The 15,732-nt window shown below is 37.7% G+C and overlaps 1 pseudogene; it reads left to right on the top strand.

Annotated features, from left to right (window-relative positions):
- Nucleotides 1-854: 854 nt before the first annotated feature.
- Nucleotides 855-15,521, top strand: LOC125403142 (olfactory receptor 5G29-like; annotated as a pseudogene).
- Nucleotides 15,522-15,732: the final 211 nt, after the last annotated feature.

Genomic DNA, 15,732 nt, shown 5'->3' with positions numbered 1-15,732 from the left:
ACCTTGTATATTGTAATTGCAGTCTGATTTATATTGTTTAAAAATATTTTATGTGTATGGAGTTTTGCCTGTATGGCTATGTACCACGTGAGGGTCTGGCACCTGCAGAGACTACAAGAAAGAATTGAATCCCCTGCAATTAAGAGTTAAAGATAATTTTGAGTTGCTACATGAGGGCAGGTATCAAACCAGGTCCTCTGGAAAAGCAGTCAGTGTATATTTTTTGTTTTGTTTAGTTTTGTTTTTAACATTTAAAATATTATTTTATAACCTGAAAGATTTTAGATCATATAAATATATATTTTAGGTTATATAAATATAAAAGACACTATTTGATGGGAAGAGATAGAGTCCAAAGAGATCAAGAGTAAGCTAACTCCAAGGTTTTGAAGGGTATTTGTACAACTACACAGACATAAAAGTTAAGAATGTTAATTATTTCTCAGTATATGGAAATAATATTTCTAATCATCTGTTACAGAATACTTAATGTAAGAACATTGAACTAAAATTATTATAACTGTTAGTGATTATTATTAAGTAATACAGTTCACATAGTAAGTTAAAAACTAAAAAGTAATTATAATACAATTTTATAAGGTGAGTGAGCTTTGCATCACATGCTAGCCAACTCTTGAAGAGAAAGAAGTAGAAAATTCAAAGAGCTCAAGAGTAAGATACTGAAGTTGATAGGATTTTTGAATGATTGCCTAGATCTAGCCTTACTGTTCAACAGTGTTGCTGAGTTGTCTGTAATAGACCTATTGAGCACAAGTTGACGTTGATTTCAAATATCGCTTGGCTGAACTTGGTAAGGCATAATTTTTATTCTTTTGATAGATCCTAACTGACCAATGGAAGAAAAGAATCAGACCGCAGTGCCCGAGTTTCTCTTCCTTGGCATCACAGATAACCTCCATCAGAAGATTATCCTCTTCACCATCTTTCTCTTTGTTTATCTTGTCACCCTGGGGGGTAACCTGGGCATGATCACTCTCATATGGGACCCCAGGCTACACACATCTATGTACTCTTTTCTGAGCCTCTTGTCCTTTGTAGATGTGTGCTCCTCTTCTTCCACAGCCCTGAAGATGCAGTGTGACATCTTTGCAGAGAACAAAGCCATCTCTTTTTTGGGCTATGCTGCACAGATGTGGTTCTTTGGTCTCTTTGTGACAACTAATTATTTCATCCTCTCTGTCATGATGTAGGATCGATACACAGCCATCTGTAAGCCCTTGCTGTATATACTCATTATGTCCCAGAGGGTATGTGTGCAGTTTGTCATAGGACCTTATGTCCTAGCTGCTATAAACATCACAACTCATACAACATCGACATTTTGCTTACCATTCTGTGCTCCAAATACCATCAATCATTTCTTCTGTCATGTTTCCCCTCTGCTTTCCTTAGCATGTGCTGATACGTGGATTAATAACAGGGTTTCTCTGTGTAGGTTTGGAGCCTGTCCTGGCACCTGCTCTGTAGATCAGGCTGGCCTCAAACTCACAGAGAGTCACCTGCCTCTGCCTTCCAAGTGCTGGGATTAAAGGCATGCACCACTGCCACCCTGCTAAACAGTCAGTGTTTTGAATTGATGATCCAAATCTCCTGCTGCTGATTTACAAGTCTGAGAGACATGATTTCTGTGGAATAGTGTTGTAGGGTCAATGAATGTGGAGAACCCACCAGCAGTGAAACAATAACAGGTGAAAGTTGCGTATATCCTGGCAAGGAGTAGACACAGGAGAATAGATTGGACTTATGATATAACCCTAAATTTGTGGGTGTTAATCCAAACAACAGATAGAAAAATTCGCTGTTGAAATAAATCAATCTCTGATTCTAATTAAATCTGGAGACAGAAATATGAATCCAAAATTCAGGAAAAACAAAACTCTGAGAATAGGTTTGGCTTCCTTGAAAGTCAGAGCAAGGAAGTACTCAATATATGTTAATTCTGCCATTTTATTCCGAAGGAAGTACTGCCACATGTAACAAGCTTTTCCCCTTCCGAACCATTGCTTGAATCAGTATTTCTAGGCTTTTCTTAGAAAAGTATATAAGGAGTAGGGAAAAGCTTACTTTCTTCTTTGGCCCATGGAACTACAATGCATAAGAATAAATATGTAGGATGAGATTGGATAGATGTTGTAAAACTTCAGGGCCTTGTAAAGGGTCTGTGTCATCCACCATTGTATAGTTCAGGGGCAGATGGGAACAACAATGTGCACATTATTTTGAGGCAGCACATGAAACTCAAAGGAACAAGCATCCAGGGTTTTCATTTAACAGCATCTTTCTAATTGTACTAAGGCTTACACGACAAACAGTAGCCCTGCCCTTCAGTTTCTCTGGTCTCCCTCAGGGGCTTTTGCTGGTGTCACGAGTAATGCAACTGTAAGGTAAGTGACAAAGATGTGTATCATATAGCATGTTAAGTTGTTCTCTCTCCAGAATCTTCTAGATCTAATTACAGTTTTAGATTTATCCTGAGGTCAGAAGGAAAGAGTTGGTTATCTTTCCCTTTGTCTTCCTGTAGCAGCAGGCCATTTGTTGGTTCCTGACAACTTAGCTCCAAAATAATCACACATAAACTGTATTATTTAAATCACTACTTGGCCTATTAGCTCTAGCTTCTGATTTGCTAACTCTTACATATTAATTTAACCCATTTCTATTAATCTATATATCTCCATGTGGCTGTGGCTTAAGAGCAAGATTCCAACAAGCATCTGTCTCGGGTGGCTCCATGGCTGCTCTCTGACTCTGTCTTTCTTCCTTCCAGGATTCAGCTTAGTTTTTCCCAACTAGATAAGTTCTGCCCTCCTGTAGATCCACAGGAGTTTCTTTAGTAGCCAATGATATTCATAGCATACAGAGGGGAATCCCACATCACCTCCCCATTTCCCTCTCTTCCTCCCTCCTTCTTCAATCTCTTCTTAGGTAATAAAATCAAGAACCGAGTAAGCAATAGGTGCTAAGGGATGTTTTAAAAGTATACAGTTGACCCTACTTATTTGCTGTTTCCATACCCACAACTCTAATCAAGCACAGAATATTTTTAAAATATTTGAAAATTGAACCTGTAGTGACAATATATAGACAGTTCTAGGCAATAATCCCCCAAATATTCGTATGACAACTATTTCCTGAACCATGAGTTGTATTAGTTATGAGTCATCAAGAGGCTATTTAAAGGCTATGAGTGCTGGCAGAAAGGTTCACAGGTAAATGGTTCTTGCTGACAAATGTAATTACTTAAATTCGGTTCCTGAAACCTATGATGGTAGAAGGAGGAAATTAATTCTTGAAAATTGTCTTCCAACTTTCACATGTATGCACACACACATACACACACAGATGTTGGCACACATACAGATCCAGACACAAAGTACACATACAAACATACATACACACACCATAAAAACAATTTAAAGATACTAGACAGATGCATGAACTATGCAAATAATACACCATATTACATAAAACACTTGAGTATTCACAGTTATATAGAGGTTCCTGTAGATAATCCACCAGTAGTTGTGAAGTTCTGCCTCTAATATTAGACCTTATCCCTGTAGCCAGGAACCTTTCATGCCTGACTGTATATTCTTGTAGTCTATTTATATACATCTATATAGTGTGTAATTTTAAAAACATCGTCTTCTCTAGTCCTTATATTTATTTATTTATTTTAATCCAAGTGATCATGACCATGACAGTTTCTATTTATTACCATTGAAAACACTGTGCTTACTGAAATGATAAAATTGCATGATATAGTTATCTACATTTGGTTCAATGTCAATATTCACACATGTATATACATACAATACGCTTAAGCTATTGACCAAACAGTATTGCCGTTAATACAGATTTCTGTGTGATTATTTCTGGAATCTGGGTGGCTGGGAAATGAACAAGCAGCCTCCAAGAACAGATTATTTGGGGACCAGCAGGACAGAAACCTCCACCAACAAATTGGCACACCAACGTGAGGCTGACTACATCTATGTAAAACCTGAGAGAACTTGGGAAGGAGTTTTAGATACAGAAGAATAGAGTTAAGCATAGCTTCTTGGTAGCCAACATTTTTTTTGGATAGGCTCTGTTTGCTGGCTCACCATGTCTCCTTTAAGATATGTCTTTCTGCCTTATCTTGGTAAGGAAAGCTGAGGCTTCTTTAGGAGTCGACTTCCTGGTTTGCCAGCACAAATGGCTCTGACTGTTTTAGGAGGTCCTGCTATGGAATATTTAAATGGGGTTTATGAATAGCATGTTATAAACTGCTTAATTGTGTAACATAGACACACTGTATACATGGAACTGGGGCAGTGTGCACAGCTAGCAGAGGTGGCAAACATGCCTCTGCCGTGTTAAACTGGGTGGAGCCGAAAGGCAAAGCAGACTTAGTCCTAGCCATGCTGCTTAACATTTTAAAAAGTTGTTCTGGTCAGAAAAGGATTACAGATACAAAATAAAGACAAATCCATATATGAATGACCTCTAAATGGGTCACAGTGTTGAATAAGTGTACACAGGTGTGAGAAAGAAAAGGAAAAGGATATAGACAGTTATAATAAGAAGTAATTTTTTTTAAAAAAAGGTAAAATCTTTAATTTTAATTTGAACTTTAATTTTAATTTGGGCATTACTGTCTAGACTACTTCAAGCTGACAGGTAGCACTGTTAATCAGGTCTGCCATGGGGTATCCTCTGTGGTCTGTCCGTCTCAGCCAGACATACATAACATATACTGTGTTATAAACTGCTTAATTGTGCAACATAGGCCCACTGTATACCTGGAACTGGGGCAGTGTGCGCAGCTGGCAGAGGCAGTGAACATGCCTCTGTCATGTTGGACTGGGTGAAGCCAGAGTATAGACAGACATAGATTAAAAGAGTAAAGAATAATAAGCAATGTAAAGATGGTATATACACAGAGAATCTGTATTATGTATGTTATTGTGTTTTATTTGACTTTTTTGACAGTGAAAGAGCTAAGTACAGAGAGGCATTTCATTGTAAAGGCTAATAAGTTAAACCAACATATATACTTTAAAGGTACTTGATTTTAAAATTTAGGTCTAAGAATATATTGATTTGGGTAAGAGGTTTTAATTTTTTTTCCAAAGGATGAGAATCTATAGATTCCTTCCAGACTATGTGGTTTGGTTAAATAAGACCCCCTGGAAACAATGACTCAGCTCGTCCAACATCCATTGTGACTTCAGGACTGCTCGCTGAGATGAACCGACCACACAGGATACCCCATGACAGACCTAATTAACGGTGCCACCGATCAGCAGGAAGTAGTCTAGACAACAATGCCCAACGTCCCAAATATTGTTTTAAAATGTTTGTTTACATTTAAAGGGGATATGCTATAAATATGAATATTTTGTTGTGGTATGGATCTTGATCTACTGATACAAATTTTAAGTTAATTTTGTTATATGTGTATTTCTACTCTTGATTAAGGCATGTTTATGTAGCTCATTTAAAAATGTAATGTATAATTAAGAAATATAGGTTAACAGATAATCTCTTATAACAGTCAAACTTGTAGTCATGTTAGTTAGGTTTTCTAGATATTTAGAGATATATTTCAGTTAGATAGGCATTCTTCAAATCTTTCAGAGACCTTCAGAATATGACATCTAAAATGTTTTAAGAACTTAGGAGTTTTCATGACAGTGAGACACATCTGATCCTGGCAGTACCAATCTACTTCAAGAGGATGATGGGTATTGAAGAAGTTTCTTTTGTAGTTTGTTAGTCATTTGGGCAAGAAAATACTCTTGCCTGAATTGCTTGACTGGATTTGCAGGAATCACAGGAAAATGATTACTGAAGCTGCCTGAAGACGGTGAGACAGTCTTTCAGGGTTCCTGCTCCATGGAAAAGTCTGCCAGACATTCTTCAGGAGACAGAAGAAAGTGATTAACAAACTGCCAATATAGGTGGAACTGTCTTTGAAATTCCCTGCTTTTTAGAAAAGTCTGCCAGATACTATGGGCCAGCAGACTGAACATGGGTGCTCACAACATTACAGATGAACTTGGGATGACTGTCCAGACAGCAAGATGTCTCTGCTAATTCTAGAGTTTTGGAAGTTTCTTATGAACTTCCTGTTTACTTAGGTAATATTATATCATTTTGGAGTTTTTGATGGAGCTGAAAAATATATAGTTACAGTTTTTCTTAATTTTGATAAAAGACAAAGCAGATAAAAAGTATTATAACTTTAATTCTTGTTTGATATCTGTTTTGCTATATATAATCTTGCTGTGTTAAAGTTAAAACCTTCCTTTTTATTTAGACAGAAAAGTGTAGGTTATGAGGTAAGTGATGTATGCTGTAAAAAACATGTTTTATTGCCATTGGTTAATAAATAAGCTGCTTTCGGCCAATGACTTAACAGAATATAGACAGATTGAAAGATATATATAGAGAGAGAGTAGGTGGAGTTAGTGAGAAGCCTTATAGCTTCCGGTAGAAGACAGTCACACTAGAACTTTGTTGGAAAGCTACAGCCACATGGCGATACACAGATTAATAGAAATAGATTAATTTGAGATATAAGAGTTAGTCAGAAATATGCTTCAACTATTGGCCAAATAGTATTCCAATTAGTACATATTTCTGTGTGATTTTTTCTGGAGTCTGGGCAGCAAGGAATTGTACAAGCAGCCTCCAACAACAGATTATTGAAGTACCAGGCAAGACAGAAACCTTGGCAAACCATGAAGCCATGAAAAATACAAGAAGGAAACTTAAATGTGTTACATGAGTGACTTAAGCAGTAAGGCTACATTTCTATTCTACTTAGGATTATGAAAAAGGCAAACATGAAGATAATAGAAAGATGAGTGAGTGCCAGAGACTATTTGACAAGGAAAGTATAAACAGAGCAAAGGATTCTTTTAAGAAAAATTAACTATTTCTATATCCCCACTGTAGTTGCCCCTCCCTCCTCACCTACCATTACTTTCCCCCTCTCTTCTGCCCCCACAATCCACTCCTCTTTTTCTGTTTAGAAAGGCTTCCTCTGGACATCAGCAAAACATGATATAACAAATTGCGGAAAGATTAGGTTCATCTCTTTATTTTAAGGCTAGGCAAGGCAATCTAGTATGAGGAATAGGTTCCTAAGAGCTAGTCAAAGCCTTAGGGACAGTCCCTGATCCCATTATCAGGAGTGGGTCTCTGCATCTGTTTACATTAGTTACTGGATGAAAGCTCTCTGATGGAAATTGGGGTAATCACCAATCTGATAACAGGAAATGGCCACAGGTAGACCAAGCTACAGAACTGTCACATATATTTAGAAGGCAAAGGTCAGTCCTATGCAGGCTCCCTGGTTATTGATACATACTCTGTGAACTACTATGAGCCAGCCTAGTAGTTTCTGTAGATTTTCTTGTGATATCCTTAACCTCTCTGGCTTCTGCAATCCTTCCCTCCTCTTGTCAGCAGGATTCCCAAGCTCGGCCTAATGTTTGACTGAGCTTCTCCGCACCTGTTTTCACCAGTTACTGGATAAAGGCTCTCTGATAACAACTGGGATAGCCACCAATCTGATCACAGGAAATAGCCAGTTTAGGCTGCATATCCACTACTGCTAGGAGTCTTGTCTAGGGTCTTCCTTGTAGATTCCTGGAAGTGACCCTTACACCAGTTTTCTACCTGACTTCAAAATGTGTCCTCCATTTCCAGTCATCTTTTTCAGTACTCTTCCTCCTCTGTCTACCCCCAACCCAATCCCTCAAGTTCCCACACCTACATTCTCCCAATCCACAAAGGAGATCTTCTCTATTTCCCCTTCCCAGAGAGAAGCATGTGTCCCGTTGTGGGCCTTCCTTGCTACCTAGCCTCTCTTAATCTGTGTATTATGACAGGGTTATCTTTGCCTTTACTGCTAATACCTACTTATGAGTAAGTACATACCAAGTTTATCTTTCTGGGTCTGGGTTACCTCATTCGGAGTAATTTTTCTGTTCCCATATACTTGTCATCAAATTTAACATTGAATTTAACAGCTAAGTACACTCCACTGTGTAAATGTATCACATTTTCTGTATCTATTCTTCCATTGAGTGGCATCTAGGTTGTTTTCAGGTTACAGCTATTATGAAAAATATGCTATAAACATAGTTGAGCAAATGTCCTAGTGGTATAATTGAAAATCTTTTGGGTATATGCCCAAGAGTGGTATAGCTGGGTCATGAGGTGGATCGATTCTCAGTTTTCTAAGAAACTGTCATATTGATTTCCAATGTGGCTGTACAAGTTTGCACTCCCACCAGCAGTATAGGAGCATTTTCCTGGAGCAGAGGAGTCCTAGTGAAATGAAATTACTCGGTATATTATTACGATTGTGGACACATGTTATCACACATATTCTAAATGCTCAAAATATACAACATGGAGAGGGAATCCAGATTTAAACTATGGACTTTGATGAGAAAATGTGTTCATATAGCCAAGCTCTTGTACGGTTCAGGAAAGTAATAATGTAAGAGATTCTACATTCCTTTGGAAAATTATATTTGATTCTTCCTATTTTGTTTCACTATGAACCTAAATCTGCAACAAATGATAAAATTTAAGATTTTCATTAAATTTACTCTTGAACAGTCTCTTACATGCATGTAAAATATATGGTTACACTTACCACCCCTCTCATCCCTTTCTCAGTCTCATATACCAACCTTACCCTCCTCACAAGTTCCATGTAATTTTGGTTGTTTGTTTTGTGACCCACTGAGACTGTTTAGCTGAATCTCCCTCCTGAGCAAGGAGAGGTGTAGTGATATTCTATTTGTGTTTTAATAATAAAGTTTGCCTAAAGATCAGCCATACAGGCCAGGCAGTGGTGGCACACACCTTTAATCCCAGAAGCCACATTACCTAGCCATAGATGCCAGACTGTGGTGTTGCATACCTTTAATAACAACACTAAAGATGAATAAAAGGTGTGATAAGATGGGAACTCTTTTTTCAATCTGAAGATTTTATAGAGGTAAGAGCTCTTTACTGTTTGGCTGCTTTGTTTCTCTTATATTTTTGCTTCCCCCCATAATATCTAACCTTGGGTTTTATTATTAATATAAACTAGAATTCATGCTACATCTGGTTCCTAACTTTTGGAATATGAGTTTACACACACAAAAAAACATGTGCCTATGACTTTAGAGTCACTAGCACAGGCCAGGGCTACATATGGCCAAAGTTATCACCTTACTGACTAAGTTTTTCTTTTTTCTCTCCTGCTAAACTGATGTGGGATTCCCTTCTGTATGCTGTGATTACCATTAATGAAAAAAGATACTGCTTTGGACCTATCGCAGGGCAGAACTTAGCTAGGAGGAGAAAACTAAGCTCAATGTGGGGAGGAAGAAGGGGGAAGTTAAGAGAAGCCCTGGAACGGCTGCCAGAGTCAAGGATGCTAAAAGTTTGCTGATAAGCCACGTGGCAAAACACAGATTAATAGAAATGTGTTAAATTAATAGGTAAAAGATAGCCAATAAGAAGCTAGAGCTAATGGGCCAAGCAGTGATTTAATTAATACATTTTACATGTGATTATTTCAGGTCTAAGCTATCCGGACAACTGGGAACCAACAAGAGGCCTCCTCCAACATTGAACTTTTTCGATTTGAGGTTGCTGCCAAACTATATAGCTGCTTTGAAATCCAGTCAGACTTTTACTGTTCTGTGCAGCAGCAATAAGTCTCACATCTTAATCATCATCAGTGGCAGGTTTGGAGAGAAAATTGGGAATTCTTTAAGGTAGGAATTAGTTAAAAGGGAGAATTTTTTCCCACATTAAAAAAATGAGAAACTCACTCACAATAGAGAAAGTTAGGTCTCTGCATGTTTAGGTAATGATGATTTAAAAATGTAACCGATAAATGGATAATAATTTAACCAGGATTGAGGTACTGTTAATTATCATTTTGATAATCCTTGTTTTTGTTTTGTCAGTTCTTAGGTTATGTCTTAAAAAGTAGTTAGGCTTGACTGCAAAGATACAGACCTTGGTAAAACTTAACAAAATGCATCATAAAGATTTTCAGATTGAGACAGAGAAATGTAATGAAAAATCAATATCAATATTGCATTATAAGGATAGAGAGGAACATCCTCAGGTTTTCAAGAGTTGATCTTATATATCCAGTAACCTTACAGGAATTTCTAAATGATAGAGACTTTGTAAGAGCTAATTAAATTCCTATGACAATGATAGATTTAAGGATATTCAAGGAAGCAGTAGTCTCATATGGCATGCATTCACCTTTTGTGAAACAAATGATAAACTCATATCAGTTTAAAACAGAATTACCCCTAAAAACTGGATAGACTTGTTTTAGAGCCTAGTCCACAATTACAATGGAGTACCTCATTTAGAGAAAAGGTTAAGACTATTGAACATGGAATAAAGCCAGAGGTATGGAAATCTCCCAAAATCAACTTCTTGGAGAAGAATATTACACTACTATAGAAAGGCTATCTTTGTATGATGATTATGCCCTAGCTTTACACATAACAGCTTTGGATGCTTAGGACAGAATTGAAGAAGTAGGAAAGAAAATTGAGTCATTTATTAAAGTTACACAGGGTCCAAAGAAGCCTTCATGGATTTCTTATAAAGAATGATTTCTGCAGTAAATAAAATGATAGCAAATTCAGAAACTAAACAAATAATAATTAAACCTCTGAAGGGCGTGGTCGACCAGTAGTTAGAATTAACCAGACCACCTCAAAAACAAGGAATATAATTTTAATAATTGGAATAAAGAGAGACTCACATGACCGAGGTCCAGCGAGAATTAAGCACAGTGGAGAAAGAAAGAAAACAAAGGGTCGGGCACCCAATCCCCCAGGCGGCCACACCCTAGCCAAATGTGATTGGCTGAGCTTCCCCATCATTTGAATATAATAATTCTCAATGCAAAAGGATAATTAGGCCTTTAAAGGTAAGGTCAGCACCTTAAAAGAATGGGTCTAAGATACAATCAATATTGATTCTCATGACCATGATGAGACTTGGATAAGAGAGGTAATTTACAGAGGTTTGAAGAAAAATCTAAATGTCAAGTGTTATAATTGTGACAAACAAGGTCACCTAAAAGGGGCTTGTAAACAGGGCATTCCTAGAACAATGCTTATTCCAATCATAATCCAAACAGAACACCCCTCCCTTCTGGATTAAGTAGAAGGTGTAGCAAAAGTAGGTTGTGGACTAATGAATATAGGTCAACAAGAGACATTTTGTTGATCTTTTAACAAATAAAGCCTGCCTGAAGATCAGGGTGTAGAGCTAAGCCAGGGAGTTGTGGAACACACATTTAATCCCAGGACTCAGGAGACAGAAGCAGAGAGATTTCTGTGATTTCAGGTCCATCCTGGGCTATACAAGATTGAATCTGTCTAGAAAAGAATCAGAGATTACACAAAGGTGATCCCAACACTTGGAATCATAGGCCTTTAATCCCAGCACTAGGAAGGTAGAGACAGGAGTGATAAGGCTGGGTGGAAAGAGGGCTATAATGGAAGGGAGATAGTAACTCAGCTTACTTTTGATGTTTGGTAGAGAGCACTGAAGTCTGTAGTCATGTTGAGGATAGTATCACCCTTTTGTTTGTCTGAGCCTTGGTAGAGGTGAGGACACTCTAGTGGTTTGTCTGCTTTGCTTTTTTGTTCTTCAACTTTAACCCTAATATCTGTCTCTGGGTTTTTATTATTCATGCTACAGTGAGGGAGGAAGAGGAGTGATATCCACTGGAACTTGTGGTGACTCATTGGCAGTTAATAGCACTGAAGACAATGACCCCTTCAGCCGCCACCATCTGCCAGTAGCTTCCTGGAGAGGAGCAAGATCTCCTCCCAACCCATGATGGAAGATTTAAAGTGGTCAATCTCTTACAGTCTCAGTGCAGGCAGCTTTAACTGATATGTGTTAAAGAGTGAAAACTGTCATGTTCAGATTATCTTTCACAGGCTTACTCCCTATCATCAGGCGATTACATTCTTTCTATCGTAGCTTCCACAAAGTTTCCTGAGTCTTAGATAGGGTGAAATAGGTGTTCTGTTTGGGATTGTGCACTCAACAATCACATATTCTTAACACTGTGAATAGCCACCATTCATTGTCTTAAAACCAAAGCTGTTCTGAGTGATATTGTGGGCAAAACTGGTCTATGGCCATAAACTGGAGTATCTGGGAAGCAGGCTGACAGCACGTTAATCTAGCAAAACAAAAGTAGCAGGTTCCCCATAGTTTTCCATCCAATTTTGACATAAATCTAAAACTTCCTCCAAAAATAAATTTTGATGTCTTTTTAAGTCTGAAAAAGTATCTGACACATAGTACTAGCAGCTACTATCATTATTATAGGCTTTACATTAAAATTAGTATGAAAAATCTCTATTGAAAAATTAGCAATAAAGGAAGAATAAGTTTCATTTTATTTTAAGAATATCTTGTTATATTTAGTTAGTTCTCTTCTCTCTTTCTCTCTGTCTCTGTCTGTCTGTCTGTCTGTCTGTCTGTCTCTCTCTCTCTCTCTCTCTCTCTCTGTGTGTGTGTGTGTGTGTGTGTGTGTGTGTGTGTGTGTGTGTGGGCGCGCACACGCACAAGTCAGAAGGCAACTTGGGGGAGTCATTTCTCTCCTTCTACCACCTGATTCCCTAGGATCGTGTTCATGTATACAAGCTTGGTGGCAAGCACCTTTGTATGCAGAGTTCTCTCACAAGGCTCTCATTATAATTTTAGAAAGGGGGTAAAGAATGGATAAGCAAAACTAATCTATGGCATGATTGACATCTTTGGATTTAGAGGGTACTTTATCTGAGGACCTTTCTACACTGGTGGCGATGAAAATGCCAGTGAGCTGCGTATCTTCCCTTCATCTGCACAGGCAGCACCATTCACTCTCTGAAACTGGTTCCCACTTGGAAATAGTTGTTAACTTAGTTTGGTTTTCAGTGACATTGCTATCTCCATTGCTTTAGGAGAGAGACAGTCCTGAATTTCTATCTGACTGGCTTGAAGTTCTCTGACTACCTTGCCTTCTAATTCTGCCTTCACTCTTTGGAGTATAACTTCCAAAGGTTAACTACCTGGTGAAATGTCAGACGCTGAGTACCAAAAGATAATTGGTCCATTTGGTAGATTTATTCTACCAGAGTAAAGGGAACAATGGCTGGATGGCTCAGAGGTTAAGAAAACTGACTGCTGTTCCGGAGGTCCTGAGTTCAATTCCCAGCAACCACATGATGACTCACACCCAGCTGTAATGAGATTTGGTGCTCAGAACACTATATACATAATAAAAAAATAAATTTAAAAAAAAGGGAACAATGGGAGGAAAATTCTTTCCTTGAGTTAGATGGACAGAAAGGAAGTATCAGGCAAAGAAGACTTTTCTTATTACTTACATAGTTTGGAAGGAAGCTAGCATTGTTTGAAAGATGGTGAACATAAAATATTTTAATAAATGTTAAAAAAGAATGCATTAATTTCAAAATTGTCATGAAAATGCAGCATATCTTCAAATATTTAAGTATTTTTTCTATTAAACTTCTAATGTGTGCTTATTATATGCTTATCAAGTTAAGACTGAAATTTGTAGACCAAATGTTGGTCCAGTGATTGCCACAGGCTGTGGGCTATCTCTCTTACCAGCAGAAATATGAGTACTGTCTGTGATAAATGCCAATAGAATTATGGAAGTCAAATAACTTACCTGAAGCCTCAATGTATTTTGTTGTTATTTGGTTTTAGTCTTTGAGCTTTCTTAGACAACTCTGACTTCCTTGATGCTTACTATACAACCCAGCTTGGCCTCAGACTTGCAAAAATCTCCTTGTGTCCACTCCTGGAGTGCTAGAATTGCAGACATATGCCATGAAGCAAAGATAATAATTAAATGGTAGTATTAGGATATAGACCATAAGCCTTTTAACCCTGAAAGAAATCTATTTTGTAAAAGCTTATTTTTCTTTTGAAAAAAAAAAGGTGTGTGTGTGTGTGTGTGTGTGTGTGTGTGTGTGTGTACTTGTGAGTGCAATTGTCCACAAAGGCCAGTAGAGGGTATTAGAGTCCATAGAAAAGGAGTTGGGAGGTAATAGAATTGAGTACCAGGAAATCAAACCCATCTGCAAGAGACTGAGTTCTTAACTGCTGAGCCATCTTCCCAGTGCCAGCAAACCTCTTAACTGGGCTTTATTAGACAAGGAAGAATGCTGAAGGACATTAAGACTAAGGGTAGTAGAGACACAGTTCTAAATTAGCTGAATTAGAAATAATAAAAATATTGTGAAGCATTATTTTTTTAATGAAGATCAAATCTACCTAGCTAGACTTTTTCCGAAGAAGTACCAGAAATGTCAAAAGTACCAATTCAATACTTTAATGATTTTCATGTGTCTCATAAATATTCTATTGCTAGAAAAAGACACCATGATCATGACAAATCTTATAAAAGAAGGTATTTACTTGAGACCTATTAATAATTTCAGATGTTTCATCCATGTAGTTAATGGTGGGAACTATAGGTCCATGCAGTCAGACGATGTGTTGGAGAATAGCAGAGAGTTTGACATCCAGATCTGAAGGCAGCAGAAAGAAAGAAAAACACTGGTTCTGGCTTGAAACCTCAAAGTCTACACTTGTGACATCTCCAACAAGGTCATACCTACCCAAACAAGGCCCCATCTCCTAATCCTTTATAAGGACCACCTTTCCTTATAACTAAACATTCAAATATATGAACCTATGTGGGGCATTCCTATTCAGAGTGCACCATGCAAATCTCTGCTTGCCGTGATATTGACTTGTTGTTTTTTTTTTCATATTTGAGCTCCAGTGGAGAGTTTTGAAATGTTGCAATAATGTCATGGTATGGATAATTACTAAATGTGCTATTTTTACAACTGTTTTGAAAAGAAATAATTAGATACAGCAAACCACATTTTTTTTTTTACTTTGATCATGCTCTTTAGGGCCTCATAAAAATAAATGAAATGTGCTATTAAAATAACGCAGAATAGATCATAAGTTTACACAAATAAAAATTTGGAAGCATGCCATTGAGCTATACCTGTGATACAGCAAGCAGTCATTAAACTCAGAGATGGTGGCTAAGGAAGCAAATTAAGCCAGAATGCTTTTCATTTTACTAATGCTCCTATTTTCCAAGGCTATCTGTGAACTTATCTTCCTACTTCAGCCCTCATCTTGTGCAGGGATATATATGTGTACCACCACACTCAGATCCTCGGTGTCCTTTACAAGATCATTATTTGTTGCACACTCCAAGAGATGAAATTGGAGATATGTCAACTTTTGATTGATTTAGGTCAGGGGTATATGGAGGAAGAGGAGCTTTAATAACTTGTTCTTGCATATCTCATCTCCCTTTAGGGTCCTACTTCATCCATGACAATAAGTCAAGACTGACCTGTAAGGTTCAGGTACCATGGAAAGCAGAAAAGGAATTGCTGACCTGACCTGTTTAAAAACATTCTATGCCTGGCTCCCACCTGACCACATCCTTAGGAAGAAACAGAGTTGGTGTGGGAGAATTGTCTGTATTCTGTCAATCATGTTTTAAATAAACACTGATTGGCCAGGCAGGAGGTGTAGGTGGGAAAAACAGACAGGAAGTGGAAATGATGCAAGGGGAGCAGGAGAATTCTGGAGAGGAGGAAATTGATTCCT

Source organism: Myodes glareolus, chromosome 3 (assembly GCF_982192425.1).
Source record: "Myodes glareolus chromosome 3, mMyoGla1.1, whole genome shotgun sequence".
NCBI lineage: Eukaryota > Metazoa > Chordata > Mammalia > Rodentia > Cricetidae > Myodes > Myodes glareolus.
Note: the sequence above shows the minus strand (reverse complement) of the source record. Positions and strands in the feature narration are given on the sequence as shown.